This window comes from Populus euphratica, unplaced genomic scaffold (genome assembly GCF_000495115.2).
Source record: "Populus euphratica unplaced genomic scaffold, PopEup_1.0 scaffold90.1, whole genome shotgun sequence".
NCBI lineage: Eukaryota > Viridiplantae > Streptophyta > Magnoliopsida > Malpighiales > Salicaceae > Populus > Populus euphratica.
The window spans coordinates 593,266-614,767 of NW_011499973.1; the positions used below are offsets into that span (position 1 = coordinate 593,266).

At 33.7% G+C, this 21,502-nt stretch overlaps 1 long non-coding RNA gene across 1 annotated transcript; it reads right to left on the bottom strand.

Moving 5' to 3' along the window:
- Positions 1–2,062: 2,062 nt before the first annotated feature.
- LOC105139372 (uncharacterized) lies at positions 2,063–2,659 on the bottom strand. Its single transcript, XR_844962.1, has 2 exons — positions 2,558–2,659; positions 2,063–2,407 (listed from the first exon to the last, which is right to left on the bottom strand). It is a non-coding gene; the product is annotated as an uncharacterized LOC105139372 (long non-coding RNA).
- Positions 2,660–21,502: the final 18,843 nt, after the last annotated feature.

Sequence of the window (21,502 nt, forward strand, 5' to 3'; positions counted from 1 at the left end):
ACCTATCCAAGTGAAAAACTCAATACAAAGATTTTTTTTCATAAATTTGAATTGATGGATGAAATTTGAAACGAATAAAACTTTTACAAAATGGCTAAAGAAAAAAAATTAAAAATCTAAAAAATAAGGATCAACATAAAAAAAAAAAAGAAGAAGAAGAAGTTATATTAACTTGGAATTTATGGATGAAATTGAAAACAAATATAATTTCTATAAAAAGATCAAGAATAAAAATTAGAAATTAAAAGAATAAAGGTTGAAGTTGAAATACTAACAACAAAGATGACTAAGTTGTACTTTTTAGAGGATAAGAGAGAAAAGAAAAGAGAAGAAAAGACCCACCAGTAACAAATCGGAACACTATAGCCGACACATGCCACTCCATCAGTAAGAAGACGTGGCAACGCTTCTAATGAAATGGCAGAAGGGTACTTTTGAAGATAGAAATGCACCACACATGTCGATCAAATGGCTTAGTTGTCTCTCACGTGCCAGGGAGTGCGCTTCACACACCTAACCTTTTTGTTTATTTATTTCGTTAAATATCAAATTGCCTTTAGGTCAAATTAATAATAATAAAAAAATTTATTGTGAAAAGACCAAAAATTCTATTGACTCTATTTTAAAATTTTTTATTTTAAGAGCATTTTCATTGTTTTACTTTGCATTTTAGTTATTTATTGCTTTTTATTTGTAATAAAATAGCAAATTGTCTCTTAGCTGATATTATATTTATAAAAAAAACCATTATAAAAATACAAAAATATCATTTAACCCTTGTTTTAAGTTTTTTCTTTTAATTATATTTTGTTCATTTCACTATGTAGTTAAGATAAGAAAAAACTTATTTTTCTGTAATTAATTTAATAATAATAAATGGGTTTTATAAAAAGAATTTAATATCTTTGATAACTAGTGTTAAAATTTTCAAGTAAATAGACAAAATCATCATTAACTATTCCAGTGAAGTGTTTTTATGTGTCAACATACAGTATTTTTCCAATCCCTTATAACTTCATTTAATAAGAGGGGTCAAATGACCCTCTGATTTCCTTAAAAATAATAAAAAGAGAGAGGGGTATATATGGAAAAGAATTTTCAATTCATGATTTTTTGAACTGCTATAACAAGAACGATACTTCTGAAAAAAGTTGCAAAACGAGAGTGCATTGGGGTTAGTTTGGTGATTTTCAAATGCTAAAAAGAAATAAAAATGAAGCAGTGTGTTAAGTTTGGTGACATATTATATTATGTCTCTAAAATATCGTTCCTCGAACTCACTTATTACACTGCAATCAACAGTGTGTTCTGTAACATGGAGAAGAAAAAAATTACTCAATTTGTTTTACGAAAATGGATAAAGAAACATGAAAAGAGAGTTTGGGTTTAGATGTTATAAATTAGAAATTAAAAAAAAAAAAGAGAAAAACTTTGTAGTTTGTCAAGATTTTAGATGTTTTTAAATTTCCCCGCATTTGAAAAACACGTTTCTACATATATATATATTGTGTTTGTATGTGATTAGATGCGTTTTAAAAATACATTTAATATTTAAAAAACATTAAATTGATTATACCAACTCTAGTATCAAGGACAAAACACATATTTAATTTTGAAGATAATCTAATTTTTTTATGTCCCTTGCTAAAGTTTCTATCAAAATTCCGGTAGAACATCCCTTGTAATAGAATTTGTCTTGTTATTAGCTTAAATCTGTTTTACTTTTATTCACATTTTCAATTCCTTTATAATCAATATTAATAAATTGCCATTAATTTCAATCCATCCAATTAATTATATAACATTTTAATTCTAAGGTTGGAAGCAATGATTGAGGATAGAGGTTTTTAAATCTGTGCGAGAAAGTAAAAGAGAAGAAGTTGGAGAGAAGGCTGGTTACAGGATTTGATGATGGGAGCATGCTGTAATCTGTAGAACATGATTGAATTTCATAAAATTTATTGTCATATTCTTTCATTGTATACACGTTCTGGGACTTTATTATTAGGAATTATAATAATAAAATACTATAAAGATGATGTTAAAATAATATAAGATGCTCTTACAACAAACAAACCATTTTATTGAAGATTAACTTGTTTAATTAGCACGATTGCATATGCTGGTTATTTGGTACAATCTTCATGACAAACCTTAGACGTATATATATCAGTATAGCATAAACAACAGAATATTTCGTCTGCTGATCAACCAATTTGTGGAATATCTTTCACAATTCCACATTCATCAACCCAAACTCGGACCCTGTCCTCACGGAAATCCATAGTCACCATCATTCCTTCCTTCACAATCACAGCACCAACCTTGGGATTCTCTCTTACGATGATTTTTGCTGCCACTTCTCCTTTTATTCCCACTAGCTCCGGCCACGAACGCTTTCCCGCATCTAAGGTTACCAAGAATTATAGTTAAATGTATCAAGAAGAATGGTTAAATTAAATGCATAGCCACATATATATATATAAACTCATTGGCATGGTTCTCATGCACTGTTGTATACATAAATAAGCACATTACAATAAAATCAATCGCTTACCAGAGTAATCATCTGTCATCTTTCCTTTCTCTTGCGATGTGATGGATTAAGGGAAGGAGATGGAACTATATATAGGGGAGGCGAGGATAGTTTTCAGCTTTGAGAGCTTTTATCTATCCATTTGTCTGTTTGACAATGAAAATTGTCAATAGTCAACTTGTTGAATGCTAGCCAATTGCCAGCCACTATGTTTGCTTACACGTAAGGTCCACTGTTGAACTTATTTTTCTGAAATTAATTTAAGCAATCCATCGGAACCCTATAGAGTGATGTCTACGACGTTGGAATGAATAGTTGATGACGACGAGGATGAGGATGAGGACGAGGACGAGGAGGAGGAGGAAGAGGGCGGTCTATCCTTTAATATATAACAGTTAAAATGTGGACATAGTATGTAAATGCTCCACCCCTCTAAAAAAATTAAAAAGATATTATAATGATATATATATTTTTGAGATAAGGATGCAATAGAATACTTCTTCTGCGTTGAACTACAAGCATCAAGGTAGAATATGTGTAGCTAAAAACTTGATACAGAAAAATTTAAATATTAATTTACCATAAATATATACTATCAGCCTGTGATGGAATTAATATATCATAAACAGGCTATAATATTTTTTTTAAACATAAGAAAGATTCAAATTATTTTTATGAATATATATTTGGAAAATTTTTTAGAATTTAACTATATGCATGAAAAAAAGATTTTTTTTTTCAAAATTCTTTTAAATTTTTTTAAAATATTTCTAACAAAATTATGTATTTTAATATTAGATTTATATTTTACTGTATAAATAAACAACCTGATATTATATAAAATTAATAGAAATTTTTTTAAGGAAATCATAATTGTTTTGAATGGATTTATAATTTATTTTTTTTTACATAATATATAATATTATAATATACATTATTATTATTATATTATAATTAAATATAATGGCTGGGCTGTCATCAGTCCAGAATATTTGGGCTCGTTTTTTTATGGTGGGCTGGCCCGCATGGGTTAAGCCCACCAAAAACTTAGACCTTGGCTACTGCATGTAGAATTTATGCATGTCGTGGCCGGGGTGGGGTGTTTGGGTGAGAAATAGATGTGGTTGTCTTGCCTGTACGTGGGAGAAGAAAGACTGGAGGCATTCCTAGTACGATGGCTAGAGGTAGATCTTTAACGGTGGCTAGAGGTGATAGCATTCCTAGTACGATGGCTAGAGGTAGATCTTTAACGGTGGCTAGAGGTGATAGCATTCCTAGTACGATGGCTAGAGGTAGATCTTTAACGGTGGCTAGAGGTGATGGTATCACCGGAGGTGGAGAAAAGGAGTGGGGATGGATGCCATGAGTGCTGAGTTTCTGGCTGCTAGGAAAACTATAAGTGGAGAACAACATGGTGAAGTTGGTGGAGAAATTTATCTGCCAGCAAAATACATCAGTTCCTCTGAGAGATGAAGGTAAGCTTTTGTGCAAATACTAGAAAAGGCATCAAAGTATATGAAGTGCTTCTTGTTAATACTGTAACCAACCCTCTAACCATGGAGAAATGACTCCCCTTAGGCAAATGCTGGCAATAAATGCTGAGTATGTGGCCAACTTATGATCTAAGTGCACTTTCCATTTGCAGTAAATGGACATGAATGCTACGAATCGAAGGGCTTTGGTTGCACCAAATAAATTGTGTTCGAATATTGTTCATATTTGTGCTGCTAATGCACAATAGACTGAATTTCAGTATACTCTGCTTTAGATGCATTCTTCTTCTTTCCGTACCATACCCCTTCGGCATGATAATATAATTTATTTCTTTTATTTTGACCTAAGTTATATATCACATGACTTTTATGAGATTGTCTAGAAAAGGGTTCTCGAACAACTGCGTATTAAGATGCAAAATATGATAATATAACTCTTACAAGAAAATATAATGTATTAAGGCTTAACTAGGTGCAATTATGAATTATCTTTTCCTCTCCTTTCTAAACCTTATGGTTCAAGATCTTCCCCCCTTCCTCTCCACCTTCTTCAAACCTTATGTGATATATGAGGTATATATACTTAACATTACTGATTTAATTGTATTTTAATTGAAGTTTTAATTATTTCCTGCTAAAATTTTAATGTGTTCACGACAAGCCATTCATGTGAAGGAAGTGAGCATGTTTATTAGATGGAAAATCCTTTTGTTTTAGTCATGGTGCGCGTAAGCTGACCCAGACATCCACGTTAATTTGAAAAAAAGAAAGAAGAAAAAGATGCTTATTTGTTATAAAGATCCCAAGAGTCCATTCATACCTTTAAAGCAGGTGCGGAAAATGATGCTACCATCTATCATCGTATTCGCCTTCTTGAGGGCTAACAGTACTTCAACGTACCTCCTCAGCTTCACCCCGGTGATAAAAAATGGCTTGTGCGTGAGCATTTTGATCAAGCGGTCAACGTTAACCATTTTTTTCAAATATGGGACAGAGATCGAATTGAGGGTCTTGGAAAATAAGGGCCTATTAGAAACTTTTCAATCTAATGATTCAGGAACCGAATATCGCGAGAATAATGGAAGTCTCGCCATATGAAAATATAAGGCAGGAAGCCGACGCCTTCATTCAAGCGAAGGTTGCCTCCGTAGATAATCCCGGGGATGCTGTTCAGCGCAAGCACATAGAGAGGAAGCTGAATTCCTTTCTGCAAGAGTTAACTCAACACCAACGCCAGTCCTCCATTTATAGGAAATTCTATAAGCATTTCACTAATGAAGACCTTCGTCGCTTGTGTGGCCTGTCTTTACCGTGAAATAAACGGCGCTGGTCCTTTTTTAATGGCCAATGCCTGGGGTTTGGAAGCTTCTCGGCGAGGGGAGAGCGGGCGAGGGTATTTTAATATTAGATTTATATTTTATTGTATAAATAAACAACTTGATATTATATAAAATTAAAAAAAAAAACACTTTAAAAAATCATAATTGTTTTGAATGGATTTATAATTCTTTTGTTTTTTAAATAATATATAATATTATAATATACATTATTATTATAATTAAATATAATGGCCGGGCTGTCATCAGTCCAGAGTATTTGGGCTCTTTTTTTATGGTGGGCTGGCCCGCATGGGCCCATCAAAAACTTAAACCTTGGCTACTGCATGTAGAATTTATGCATGTCGTGGCCGGGGTGGGGTGTTTGGGTGAGAAATAGATGTGGTTGTCTTGCCTGTACGTGGGAGAAGAAAGACTGGAGGCATTCCTAGTACGATGGCTAGAGGTAGATCTTTAACGGTGGCTAGAGGTGATGGTATCACCGGAGGTGGAGAAAAGGAGGGAAGTGAGGCCGGTGGAGGTAAACATCATATTAACAAAATGATTTTTTACAAATTTTGTACGCTGATTTCTCCCCTCTCAAACAATGAAATATAAATCTATTTATTTGGGGTGGAAGAAAAATATTTTTTTTTTAATTGTATCAAATCTTGGCCTTTAGTTTAACTGCAAATAATTTTAATAGTTGGTTTAAAATGAATATTGTAAGCCGTCAAATCTAGTAGGAAAAAAGTTGGTAAGGTTGGTCATTTTAGACTATCATTATAGCTTATATGATTTATTTCAATTACATCCTTGATTATCTTAAAACTTTTAATTTTATGAAATTGTACCCCTTACGAGCTTCAATTTCAACCCCAGGATTTAGTGTTTTTTTCACATTAGTTTTTGGGTTCAGATTTATGCAATTTGACCCCCAATTGACCATTAAACTTTTAATTTCATCCCTAATTTCAATCAATTAGGTTTCTATCGTTCTACAATCCATTAGAACCTATAGAGTGATTTCTACAATGGTGGAATGATGATGATAAGGATGACTCAAAATAATTTTTAAATATAATTAAACTTTAATTTGATCTATAATTAAATCAAATTGGCCTATTATTTAGTCTTAGGCTTATTTTCTATATAGATTCGCCTAATAATCATTTAATTTTATCTTGAATCCGCATTGTTCTTTCAATCTTAGATATAATAGGGTATAATTAGGCTTTAAAGTACATCCAAAATTGCAGCTTAATTTTTCTATATGTTTGAAATCCTCATTAGTTTGGTTTCTCCATGTTGCCATCCTTTATTTTTTATTTTTTTATTTTGGAAAAAAATGAATTTGAAAAATAATCCAAAAATGAGTTATGATAATTACCCTCATCTTTACAATGCTTACAATAGAAAGTCTTATAAGAGACTTTAGATGTAAGCTTTGTAAAGCGAAAAAGAATGATAGATAACGGACTCACCATATCAAGAAATAATGAATCATTCTAAAAATATTTGAAATAAGGGATAGAAAAGCGCACTAAGAGGAAAAACCCAAAGGTTTTTCTGAAGTGGTAAAGTTGTACGAAAGAACCTACTTATTGAAGAAATTTAGAGAGTTTCAAAATGATTGAATTTTCATGAGTGACCCACTTAGGAAAAATAAAAAAGAGTTTGAAATGTGGTCTCATTGTAATGAGTAACTTATTTAGACAAAAAAATGCAAAGAGTTTTGAAAGTGGTGAAAAAAACAAAAGTTTTTCAAAGTGGTTTTATTATAATAGTTGACATGCCCAAGTAAAAAACACAAAGATTTTTCAAAGTCTCATTGTTCTAGACGACTTACCCGGGTGAAAAATGCAAAGATTTTTTAGAATGATATTATTGTAATGGATAGCCTACCCAGATGAAAAAATAAGACGACTTTTTAAGGTGGTGAAAAATGCGATAATTTTTCGAAGTAATCTTATTAAAATGGGTGATCTACCTATAGAGAAAAATACAATGAATTTTCAAAATGATCTTACTGTAAGGGATGACCATCCTAGAGAGAAAAATATAAAGATTTTTCAAAATAATCTTATTATAATAGGTGACCTACCCAAGTGAAAAAAATCAATACAAAGATTTTTTCATAAATTTGAATTAATGGATGGAATTTGAAACGAATAAAACTTTTACAAAATGGCAAAAAAAAATTGAAAATCTAAAAAATAAGGATCAACTATTAAAAAAAAAAAGAAAGTTATATCAACTTGGAATTTATAAATGGAATTGAAAACAAATAAATTTTTTATAAAAGGATCAAGAATAAAAATTAGAAATAAAAAAATAGAGATTGAAGTTGAAATACCAACAACAAAGATGACTAAGTTGTACTTTTTGGGAATGAGAGAAAAGAAAAGGCCCACCTGTAACAAATCGGACCACTATAGCTGACACACGCTACTTCACTAGTAAGAAGACGTGACAACGCTTCTAATGAAATGGCATTGTCATAACCCATTTTTGGGTTCTTCCAAATTACATTTTCTTTTCTTTTTTTAAAAAAAGAACACTGAAACAGTGTCGTTTTGAATGGCACAGTTCTCCTTCTTCCTTGCGCATGCAGAGGTAGGGAAGAAGATGATTTTAAATCATTTTTCCTGCTCTCTCTCTCCTCCCCACTTGCCTAAAAAACTCGCATGACCCATACCCACACAACCATACCCTGCAAGCATTATGGAAGAAAAATGAGACGGAGACCCATGCACTACAGTTGAACAGGGTATGGCGAACCTCTCCCCAGCTACCTATAAATACAGAGGAACGCGTAGAAGAATAGATAAGGGGATAAAATTTGTGGGAAGAACCGAATAGAGAGAAGAAAGCAGGAGATTGTTTGAGTGACAAACGAAGAGGGGAATATTTGAACTGATGAGAGAATAGAAGGAAAGAACAAAAAAAATAAAAGAACAGGGGAGAAGAATAGTAACTCATCTCTCTCTGGTTTCTCTCCCTCCACCGCTGAAAGCTGCACCACCGTCATTTTACTCTATCCCCACATCACTGCCGATGACAGCAGCTCCACCATCGTTAGGGACCGAAGGAGTAGCAAAAGTGAAAGCAATAGGAGAATAGAAACGGACAGAGGCAGCCATGCAAAAACAAAGAAAGGAGGAAGAACCACCAGCTGCTGTCCGCATAGCCGCCACCAACACCACCCCAGAGCCAACACCAACTACCATCATCCTCCTCGTCATTAATAATAGACTTGCACCATGAGAAACAGAAGAAGAAACACTGAAAAAAAAAAAGAAATAGAGAAGAACAGGGCAGAAGAAAAAAATGCAGAGAAGAAGAAGAAAGGCTAACCACCGTCCAAGCCATTCTCCTGTCAGAAACTGCCAGCAGCCCCGCCTCGAAGCCATCGCAGGTCCACCCCTCTTCCTTCTTCTTCTTGTTTTTCTGTTTTTTCTTCGTTGTACCATCTCCACTATTCATGTATCATGTGAACAATGGAGAGTGCTCCACTGTTCACTAGGCCGGGCCTAACCCAAAATGACTGGGCCGGGTCTGGCCCTGTCCAAAACAAATTTCAAATTTTTTTTTCAAAAATTTATGATTCTTCCGCATATTTTTCTACTAAATTTTGCTTAATATTAGTTTGTATTTTTATATTGTAAAAATACAAATTTAGTATTAAAATACCCGGTTTTTATCATAACTTAAAAAAAATATTTTTGTTTTCATGCATATAGCTAAGTCTCTTAAAGGAAAAAATTACATCATATTTTCATACAATAAAGAAAAATTACAAAAAAAAAACATGTTTTAGCATGTATTTTAGCTTTAATAACCAGTTTATTAAAGTTACGAGAAGTTGGCTAATATTTCAAAAATTTCAAAATATTTATTTTGTTTTCTTAATATCAGGGATTATTAATTTATACGTAAAGCATACTCCCAATATTAAAAAAGTAGTTTTCTTATATAGACATTAGAATGGTTAGACTTGCCCTATTAAGATAAGAACCTCATTATTGAGGAGGGCTTTTTTTGAATCTTAAATAGACAAGACCAACAATTAAAAAACACGACCAAACCTTAGATTTTGATCAGACAAATAAAACAATAAAATTTACCTAAGGTAAGGTGTATTTAGGGTGCCAATACCTTTCTTTTACTCAACCAATCTTCGTACCTAATCTTTGAGACCAGTTAGGATTTCAGTGACCAGAATACTAGGTGGCGACTCCCATTCTAATTTTCCACTGATAAAAAGATAAAAACTCCTTGTCTCCTTATATTTTCCAAATATACACACCCACACATGAGTGTGGAGGGCGATTGCCGCAGCGTCGCATACGTGCGACAGAATGACAACTTCTTTGGGGACCTTATGGACTAAGCTTTGTTTTTGTCTGATCATCGTGTTTTATTATTTGGATTTGTGTTATTGTTAATTTTCATTCTTATTTTCTCTTACGCTTTAATTTTATACATATTTGTTTATGCATTGTATAAAATTATTTCATGCATCATTCACATTTGAGGGGAATTATACTGGAAAAAATTTTAGGTTAAGTGGGGGACTAGCAGCTTATCTTATGACTTTTAGTCAAAGTTTAAATTTATGTAAACCTTAACTCTTCGCTAAGTGCTTAGACTGGTAATGATTGATGCATATGCCATTCCATTACCTACTAAGCCCCTATATTGCCTTCATGAGGGTGATCATTGGGATAGCAAGAGACCCTTTTGAGAACAAATAGAAAGTCATCAATCATGTAGTGGCCCAAACCTATCCTTAGAGTATGAACTCCCTAATACACATGTACATACATTTTCATTATACACATACATCTATTCATTGTAAATAACATACATGCATGCATCAGGTTAAAATATAGGCCCCTAAAGAGTCTACAACACCCGACTTTGAGCGAGAAACATGGAAGATGAAGAATGCACTCACCGTGAAGCCCATTTTCAAAAAGAGTTGGAGTCTTTGAAGACAAGTGTGGCTGACCTTACTAGCTTACTTGAGCAAACACTAAGAAATACCTCTGGCTGAGGTCCTTTTAATCGACCGGCCACTTTTAATCAGATTCTAGCAATAGCTCAACCCGAAGAAAGAATGAGTGAACATGGCCAAGAGCCTCAAAACAATCCAGTATTTATACAGTCAGCGATACCTACACCAGCCCCTATAGTCATGGACGTATTTGCTAATGAGTCCCATAAGGCCAGCACATCTAATAGCATTGATCAAGATAAGATGGAGGTGATGGAAGCCAGAATCAGAGTAATTGAGGGAGTAGACTTATATGATCCAGTACGGGCAATAGAGATGTATCTAGTCCCAAATGTGGTTGTCCTGAAAAAGTTTCATGTGCCTAAGTTCATCAAATATAATGGAACACAATGCCCCATGACTCATCTTAAGTCCTATTGCAATAAAATGACAGAAGTAGTACACGATGAAAAACTTCTGATGCATTTTTTTCAAGATAGCTTAAGTAGGGCAATATTGAGTCGGTACATGAGATTGGACAACGCAAAGATCTAGAGATGAAAAGATCTAGTGGATGCTTTTATCAAGCAGTACAAGTACAACATGGACATTGCTCGTGATAGAACCAGCTTGTCAAAGCTAGAGAAAAAGGATAAAGAAAGCATAAGGAAATATGCTCAAAGATGGCGAAAATTAGCTATTCAAGTCAATCCTCCACTTCTAGACAAAGAGATGGTCACTTTATTTGTTGACACACTCAGAGTACCATATTATAAGCATGTGATAGGTAGTTCGACCCAGCAATTCATTAATGTTGTGGTAGTGTGTGAGCGTATAAAGCAAGGCGTCAAGAGTGGTAGAATTTTGGTAGCCCCCAAGAAAAGAGGCTTCGAAAAAAAGGTGGTCGACCATGTTGGAGATGACTATAGGGGTAGGAAAAACAGATTCCAAAACTATCACACTCCATCCTAATTTACCAACATCAATTCTTCACCTCCCACTAAAAGACCTAAGCCCCAAAACTTTCAAGCCAAAAGCTAAATTGGAAATTACCATAGGGTATAAGAACAACTACCTCCATTATCGCTGCCCCTGAATGAAATGTACCAGAAGCTATTAAGAATTGGGCATGTAGCTCTCGAACCTCTAGAGCCTTTGCAACCACCTTACCTTGGCTGGTACAAGCCAGATCTCACTTGCAAATACCATGCTGGTGTTCTCGGATATAGCATTCATACTTGTAATGCCTTCAAGAGAAAGCTTCTGCACTTAATCAAGGTAGGGTGGATAGCATTTGAAGACACTCCTAATATGAACACGAACCATTTACCTAACCATGCTTGAAGCGGTGAATAAGTAAAGGCACTAAAGGTAGAATGCTCAGAAAGCACCGATAGGCAAAGTAAGGTGTGAAAAAGGTAGCATAAATTTTGAAAGATTCGAATTTTGACCATAATTTTTGTCCTTACCATCAATGAGACCTCTGTAAGAGCTGTTATAAGATGGCTAGCCTGAGAGGAGATTTATTAAAATGAAAGGATGAAGCCTGCCCTATTATTGTCTTTTGTTTGATCATTTTTGTTTCAACCTGTTTCAATCTTGTTGGTAATTTGACTCATAATGTGATAAGACTTTCTTTGTCAAATGAGCCTTTCTTGTTAATAAGATTATGTGTTTTTCTATGTTCAAGACATGCCTTTATTTTTCTTGTTGTTTCATATAAACAACACACTAGGTATAATTTTTACTCATAAAACCACTAGTGTTTACCTTTTTTTCCCCAAAATAATGCATGATCTCACATGTTCACAAGGATTTTTAGGAATATAAAGTTTAGCACAAAATAAAAATCATATTGGTGTTTGTCCAATCAAACAAGTTCTGTAAATTTAAGTGATTCCTTAGAAAGGTAACCATACTCCGAGAAAACCTGAAAAAAAAAAAAAACAAAAACAAAAACACCATGAAGTGGCTCTAAAATTGAGTTTTCTTTGAATGATTAATGAGAAATTAGATTGCATACTCGTAGAAAAGCAAGGTTTATCGATCCTAAATGCATGCATTTGAGATGAAGAAAGGCCATCTTGGATAATCCTTTCACGAAGCTAAAAATATATCCTTTACTGTCCTTTTTGAGCCTAGTAATGTTTTTGAAAATAACCTTGACTAATATCACACCCCACACTGGGAGGCAAGTGCGAGAGACAAAAAAAAACCTTAATGATTGAAAGTGCCTAAGCAACACTAGGGGGTATAAAAGAAAATTCTCAATCATCAAAAGTGTTCAAACAAAGTTGGGGGCATTAAAAAAAAACCAAAGGGTCCAAAAAATTGAGCTTCTCACAAAAATAACTGATATGATGATGCTTAACCAAGTGAAGAAAGAAAAAACAAAGAGAAAGAGCCCAAGCCCAACACTAGGGGGCACGATAAACCATTTTGGAAAGACAATTCAAAAGATAAAAGGGTCAGGAAACAAGCACAAGTGATTCTTAGTTTTGTAATCCATTAAACACCTGTTGAGCCTACAAATATCCTTTTCTTCATTACCAATAGTCCAAGCCTACATTACATGCCTAATCAAGCCCTTTCTGATTAAAGGCAAGCAATCTAGATCAGTAGGCAGTCATTTCTCATGCAAACCAAATCATTATTCATGCAAATAAAATAAATGCTTTGAATTGATTTGATTCTCAATAACCCTCAAATTAAATTTGAAACCTTTTTAATCAACCAAATGTCACTTCATATTTTTCACCAAAATCAAAACAAAAGGTTTTCATCACTTCTGAAAACCTCTCTATAGGAATCATTTAAATTTCTTCAGAATAAGTTTGCTTTGAATCGATGTTAAAATGATTTTTATGTTTGGAATAACTTTGAAATTTCAAAAATTCTGCATGAAAACAACTTCTTGTCAAAAACCAAATCTTCCTTCATATAGTCTAATGCCCAAACCTGAATTAAATACTTAGAGGCATGATCCAGCAAAGGGGTAATAAAAAATGCATGGTAGGGCTGGCTCCATGATTCCCTTCCTAAGAAAAATGTTGGGCAAAATTGGCGACCCTTAGGATAAAGGGGTGGAGCACAAAGAAGTATGATGATATCAAGTCTTTCCTAGAGATCAAGATCACAAGAGAGAACTCGAGTAAGCAAGAACAGAAAAGCCATCAAAGTTTACTACCAACACTTCAGCTTTTGAGAAAGGAAAGACACCATAAAGAAATGGGGACATATATTTCTCAGGTAAGTACACATACATATTGATCATAATGCATTGCTTTCAACATCATCAGATTTGTGTTTCATCATCAACTTTTAGGTAGTGCGTTTTCTAACTCTACCTCATTTCGAGCGCGCCTTTGTGCCCCTACTTCTTAGGTAGTGCGTTTTCTAACCCTACCTCCTTTTAAGTGTGCCTTTGAGCCCTCACTTTTTAGGTAGTGCGTTTTCTAACCCTACCTCCTTTTAAGTGTGCCTTTGAGCCCTCACTTTTTAGGTAGTGCGTTTTCTAACCCTACCTCCTTTTAAGTGTGCCTTTGAGCCCTCACTTTTTAGGTAGTGCGTTTTCTAACCCTACCTCCTTTTAAGTGTGCCTTTGAGCCCTCACTTTTTAGGTAGTGCGTTTTCTAACCCTACCTCCTTTTAAGTGTGCCTTTGAGCCCTCACTTTTTAGGTAGTGCGTTTTCTAACCCTACCTCCTTTTAAGTGTGCCTTTGAGCCCTCACTTTTTAGGTAGTGCGTTTTCTAACCCTACCTCCTTTTAAGTGTGCCTTTGAGCCCTCACTTTTTAGGTAGTGCGTTTTCTAACCCTACCTCCTTTTAAGTGTGCCTTTGAGCCCTCACTTTTTAGGTAGTGCGTTTTCTAACCCTACCTCCTTTTAAGTGTGCCTTTGAGCCCTCACTTTTTAGGTAGTGCGTTTTCTAACCCTACCTCCTTTTAAGTGTGCCTTTGAGCCCTCACTTTTTAGGTAGTGCGTTTTCTAACCCTACCTCCTTTTAAGTGTGCCTTTGAGCCCTCACTTTTTAGGTAGTGCGTTTTCTAACCCTACCTCCTTTTAAGTGTGCCTTTGAGCCCTCACTTTTTAGGTAGTGCGTTTTCTAACCCTACCTCCTTTTAAGTGTGCCTTTGAGCCCTCACTTTTTAGGTAGTGCGTTTTCTAACCCTACCTCCTTTTAAGTGTGCCTTTGAGCCCTCACTTTTTAGGTAGTGCGTTTTCTAACCCTACCTCCTTTTAAGTGTGCCTTTGAGCCCTCACTTTTTAGGTAGTGCGTTTTCTAACCCTACCTCCTTTTAAGTGTGCCTTTGAGCCCTCACTTTTTAGGTAGTGCGTTTTCTAACCCTACCTCCTTTTAAGTGTGCCTTTGAGCCCTCACTTTTTAGGTAGTGCGTTTTCTAACCCTACCTCCTTTTAAGTGTGCCTTTGAGCCCTCACTTTTTAGGTAGTGCGTTTTCTAACCCTACCTCCTTTTAAGTGTGCCTTTGAGCCCTCACTTTTTAGGTAGTGCGTTTTCTAACCCTACCTCCTTTTAAGTGTGCCTTTGAGCCCTCACTTTTTAGGTAGTGCGTTTTCTAACCCTACCTCCTTTTAAGTGTGCCTTTGAGCCCTCACTTTTTAGGTAGTGCGTTTTCTAACCCTACCTCCTTTTAAGTGTGCCTTTGAGCCCTCACTTTTTAGGTAGTGCGTTTTCTAACCCTACCTCCTTTTAAGTGTGCCTTTGAGCCCTCACTTTTTAGGTAGTGCGTTTTCTAACCCTACCTCCTTTTAAGTGTGCCTTTGAGCCCTCACTTTTTAGGTAGTGCGTTTTCTAACCCTACCTCTTTTCGAGTACGCCTTTGAGCCCTCACTTCTCAAGTAGTGCATTTTTTAACCGTACCTCTTTTCGAGTGCGCTTTTGAGCCATCACCATCCATTCCTCCATCTAGGTAGGTCACCCGTTACAACATGACCACTCTTTCTTTTATGGGTAGGTCACCCATTACAACTTGACCATTCTCCATGTTTTTATCTGGGTAGGTCACCCATTACAATGAGACTATTCCTCCACTTGGGTAGGTCACCCATTACAACTCGACCGTTCTTCATATTTTTTTATCTAGATAAGTCACCCATTATAATGAGGTCAATCTTCCATTTGGGTAGGTCACCCATTACAATGAGACCACTTTTTCTTTTTTTTCTTGGGTAGGTCACCCATTATAATGAGACCAATATTTTTTTGGGTAGGTCACCCATTACAACACGACCAATTCTCCATGTTTTTTTTTTATCTAGATAGGTCACCTATTACAATGAAATCATTCTTCCACTTAGGTAGGTCACCCATTACAATAAGACCACTATTTCCTTTTTTTTCTTAGGTAGGTCACCCATTGTAACAAGACCAATTCTCCTTTTTTTTTTATTCGGGTAGGTCACCTGTTATAATGAGGTCATTCCTTCACCTGGATAGGCCACCCACTACAATTTGACCCCTCTTTTTTTTCATCTTTTGGGTTGGTTACCCATTACAATTCGACCAATTCTCCATGTTTTATATTTGGGTAGGTCACCCATTACAATGAGACCATTCTTTCGCTCGGGTAGGTCACCCATTACAGTGAGACCACTCTTTTCTTTTTTCACCTGGGCAAGTCGCCCACAAAATAGACCATTATGAATATGTGGGCAGGTCACCCATGAAAATAGACTACCTTTTTCTTCAAAAAAGGCAGGTCACCCAAGATAATCAAATCATTTTCTTTCCTTTTGTTCTCTTTACAAGCTTACTATGTAAAGTCTTTGCTTCGTAAGCATTGTAAAGAAAGGGGCAACCGTCATAACCCATTTTTGGGTTCTTCCAAATTACATTTTCTTTTCTTTAAAAAAAAACAGAACACTAAAACAATGATATTTTAAACGTCATTGTTCTTCTCCTCCCCTGCGTATGCAGAGGAAAGGAAAAAGATGATTTTAAATCATTTTTCCTGCTCTCTCTCTTCACCCCACTTACCTAAAAAACCCACATGACCCATACCCACACAACCATACCTTGTAAGCATTATGGAAGAAAAATAAGACGGAGACCTATGCCTTACACTTGAATAGGGTATGGCGAACCTCTACCCAACTGCCTATAAATACAAAGATACGTGTAGAAGAATAGATGGGGGGACAAAATTTGTGGGAAGCACCAAATAAAGAGAAGGAAACAGAGGATTGTTTGAGAGACAAATGAAGAGGGAAAGATTTGAACTGACCAAAGAATATAAAGAAAGAACAGAAAAATAAAAGAACAGGGGAGAAGCACAATAACTCATCTCTCTCTGGTTTCTCTCCCTTTACCGCTAAAAGCTGCACCATCGTTATTTTACTTTGTCCCCAATAGCACCGCTAATGACAGTAGCTCCACCATTGTCAGGGATCGAAGACGGAGCAACAGAAGTGAGAGCAATAGGAGAACAAAAATGGATAGAGGTAGCCATGCAGAAACAAAGAAAGGAGGAAGAACCACTGGCTGCTATCCCCATATCAACCACTAGTGCCACCCCAGAACCACCGCCAACTGCAACCATCCTCCCCATCATTGATAACAGACCTGCACCGTGAGAAACAGAAACATTGAAAAAACAGAAACAGAGGAGAACATAGCAGCAGAAAAAAAAAACACAAAGAAGAAAAAGAAAGGCTGACCACCGTCCAAGTTATTCTCTAGTCAGAAACCGCCAACAGCCCCGCCTCGAAGCCACCGCAGTCCGCCCCTCTTCCTTCTTTTCTTCTTCTTCTTCTTCTTTGCTACACCATCTCCACTGTTCAAGTAACATGTGAGCAGTGGAGAGTGCTCCACTATTCACTAGGCTGGACCAGCCCAAAATGAGTGGGCTGGGTTCGGCCTAGTCCCAAAAAGATTTCAAAAAATATTTTCAAAAATTTATGATTCTTCTGCGTATTTTTCTACTAAATTTTGCTTATTATTGGTTTGTATTTTTACATCATAAAAATACAAATTTGATATTAAAATACCTGATTTTAATTGACCACTCTTTTTTAATTCAAGTGCCTTGACTTTTCTCGCTAAATATGTGAATTTAGCTTAGAGGTCATGATCTTTTCTAAGGTAGTATATACCTCCACTAGATGTATGAGGTTAAGTTTTACTTGGTACCTCACATGTACCTTTTGTGTCCTAATTCCGAGCATTTTCATCTAACAAGCTCATGTATTCCATTGCTTCATTAGGGTCTTTATCTTTAAAAGTTCCATTGCACATCAATTCCATCATTTGTTTATCTTTAGGTGATAACCCTTCATAAAAATATGAAACCAATCTTCATGTTTCAAAACCACGATAAGGGCAAGTATTAAGCAAACCTCAATACCTATCCTAATATTGGTAAAATATTTCTATGAGATGGAGAAGACTTCTTTAAAAATTATTGTTGCATTTCATTCCAAATACTAATGGATCCTGACATAGGATTTTGTAGCCATGTTTTAGCTTTATCTTTTAATGAAAAAGAAAAAAAAAACTTTAATCTAATAGTGTTCATGCTATAATTGGAGTCATTATAAATGTTACAAATTTTTTCAAGTTTTTCGAATACAAGTACGGGACTTTTTAAATCTAAGTCATGAAAAGAAGGTAAAAATTGAATAATGTATGGCTTAAAATTGAAATGAGATGCATTAGGAGGAAAAACTATACATGAGAGTGCACTTGTTCTTGTAGGATTCATATGGTCTTTAAATATTCTAACTCGATTATTCTCATTATTCTCATTATGAAGGGATTGGTTATCTTCTTCGACCATATTTTTTGAAAATGATAAGGATACCCCACTAAGTCTACCACTTAATATAAGTAACCAAATTCTCATGCACATGTAAGAAGAGAATAAAATAAAAGAAAAAAATAAAAGAAACAAAAGTTAGATAAAAGAAAAGAAAAGAAAAGACAATACAATAAAATAAAATATATAATTTACACTGTAATTTACCTCCCTCGACAACGACACCAAAAACATGACACGACCAAAAGATTGATATCTTCTCCCATGTGTAGGAGTGTTAAAGTAATAAATAAACCGGCAAGCTTAGGATCGAACCATAGGGAGGTTAACTATATATAATTATAAACAACAAATGAAAAGGAGTTAAAGAGAACTTTTGAGATATGATATTGGTGTGAGTATTAATTAAAGATAAAAAAAAATTGTAAAGGTTAGAGGATCCACTAATAGTATTAGAAATAAGTATAATATAAACTCTTTTTATTACTCAACTAGAAACCACACACAAAGGAGGTTCCAATCAGATGATTTATCCTTAATAGTTCATTATAATTTTTTAACATGATCATATTAATTATCTTATTTAAGTAACACCACTACTTTTAAATATTATTAGGAATTCATGATACTAACTTATGTTAACAACAAATCAAGTTCCTTTCATAGAACAGGTATTGGTTATACTATACAGTTGGCTATGAAGGATCAAACATTTATTGTAAATCTAGATTAATCATTTAACAAATAAGTTATTAAGAATTAACAAAATAAAAATGATAAGACATGTTAATAGCAAACTTTCTTGAATGTAAGCATTGAAGTCCATATTGAGTTTACATTATACATATCTTAACACCATTAGTCACTACAACATTTAATAGTTTTACCAATAGAATTTTTCTATCGGTGTAAGACACATATTCCATCGATAATTATTTTACTAGTGAAATCACCGATGAAAATGCTTCATTGGTAAATCTTTTATTGGTAATTTTTTATCCATTGGTAATAAAAAAATATTATTACCAGTGGATTTACTGATTGAATTTATCCATTTCATTCCATCGGTGCATCCCTCGAAAAATACCCTAGATAATTTCGTTGATAATTATTTAAAAGCATTTAAAACAAATCCATTTTATAAAATTATAAAATAATTAAATTAGCATCAATCAACACTCTATAATATATACTCAAAATGCTTGAAAAAAATAATAAAAAAATCGACTCATACAAATTTGCAACAAATAAATAAAATGAAAAAATAAATTCAACTAAAAAAATTCATATGAAAAAAAATGAAGTTGCAATTGCTAAAAATTTAAAAATCTTATAAATAAATCAACTAAAAATTGATCTCAAGTGAAAAAAGAATCTCACAACAACATTTGTACAATTATTATGAACAAAAAAAATTAAAAATAAAATAAAAAATAAATATAGTGAAAAAATGAAAAAAAACGAAAAAAAAAACTTACTTTAATATAGTTGCAAGTGAAGCTAGGGAGAGACAAAATTTTTTGTAAAACATATTAATTAAAAAAAACTAAGTAGATAATAGAAGAAAGAAACAGAAGACATACCCAAGCATGTAGGAGAAGAGAAGGAGATGAGAAGAGAAGAGTAGAGATGAGAAAAATAGATATTGATGTTTTTTACAAATAATTAAAAAAAAAAGTATACAAAGAAGAATAAGAAATAAGTCTATCTCTTGTAAAATAAGGGAATTCAGGCTTTTTATTGGGGTGTGTTAGCGATGGTTTTACCAATGGATAATTAATATTAATATCTTTTAATTGTTTCGTCAGTAATTTCATCTATAATATTTAATTTAAATTTTTAATTTTATAAAAGGTTTTGAGAAACTGCCAATAATCATCGATTATTATTCAATCCATCGATGATTCTATCTATAATATTTAAATGAAAATCTTAAAATAATTGAATTTTTTTAGAAAAACACCAAATAACACCGATGACTTTTCAATCCATTGATGATTTTATCCGTATAGAACAATAATTAATTGTACAACTGAAAAGTGAACAGTTCTGGAGCTCTCTAGAAAATACCGACAAAAAATTTCATCGATGATTCCCTTTGTAATTGATATGATGAATAGTATTCATAATTTAACAACAAATTTATCGACGGATTCTACCTTTCATAGTTTAACAATGAATTTATCAATGAATTTTACCGATTGAATAAATTCCGTCAAAAACTCCATTGGTAAAAATAACACATCATCATTTTTTTAACTTTGTTTTATTTTTTTCCATTATAATTCTCTCAGTAAATACCAAAAGAATATTTTCATTGGTAAAATCCTTCAGAAATTTACCGACAAAAATATTCCCTCAATATTTTTGTTTGCATTTATCGATTTTCTGGTAGGGAGTGAAACCTTTTTACCTTGACATATTAAACTTAGCTAAACATTATGAAGAAGAGAAATATAAATAAACTAGATAAGAACATAATTATGATGAAAAGCATAAACAAGAGATTAATGAAAGTAAAATTTAAACATTACAAAAATACAAAGAAAGAAAGCAAGAATATGATCTTAATCTGAAAATCAATATGCCTAAATGCATGAAAAATACCTTCTTTTATAAGTCAAAATTCAAAAAAAATTATTTAATGTTTAATTGTTGAGTGGGTGGCCACTTCTTGACTTGGTAACAATCTTTATCTTCTTGTCTACAGAAAACATCATTGCTAACATCATAATTTGAATATATAGTCTTCATGAAAGTTTTGGAAAATCATCTCAGATTTCCAACAAAATAAGAATGAGGTTATTTGAACTTCTAGAACTTGAGATATGGGCTAAACACTGAATAGTGTCCAGGCTGTAAGACAGATTCCAACTTCTTTATTGTCGCTACAATTTGAACTTGAAAACGGTCCTTTTAAATCTTGGAGTCCCCATAAAAGTTTTAGATCAATATCTTAGCTTTCTATCCATCTAAACTAGACCTAAATCCAAGTTTTATAGCTCTAGTTATGATCCAATAACCGAATGGTGTTTCAATTTGAATTCAACCAGCATCTCTTTTCTAAGCTTAGCCCTCTCTTTGTCTTTTTAATTTTAGTAGTTAAACTCATCAATCAATCCTTTGATTTATGTGATAGGCCTGTATTTAAAATGAATATTTACTATAAATTAAAGGTATCTTATATTATCAGACTTTTTATTATAAAACATGCTTAATGACACGACTAAAAGATTGATGTCTTCTTCCAGATGTAGGAGTGTCCAAGTAATAAATAACTCAGCAAGACCAGGGTCGAACCACAAGGAGGTTAATTGTATAAATTATAGATGATAATAATACAATAACAATAACAATAATAACAACAATGATAATAACAACAAC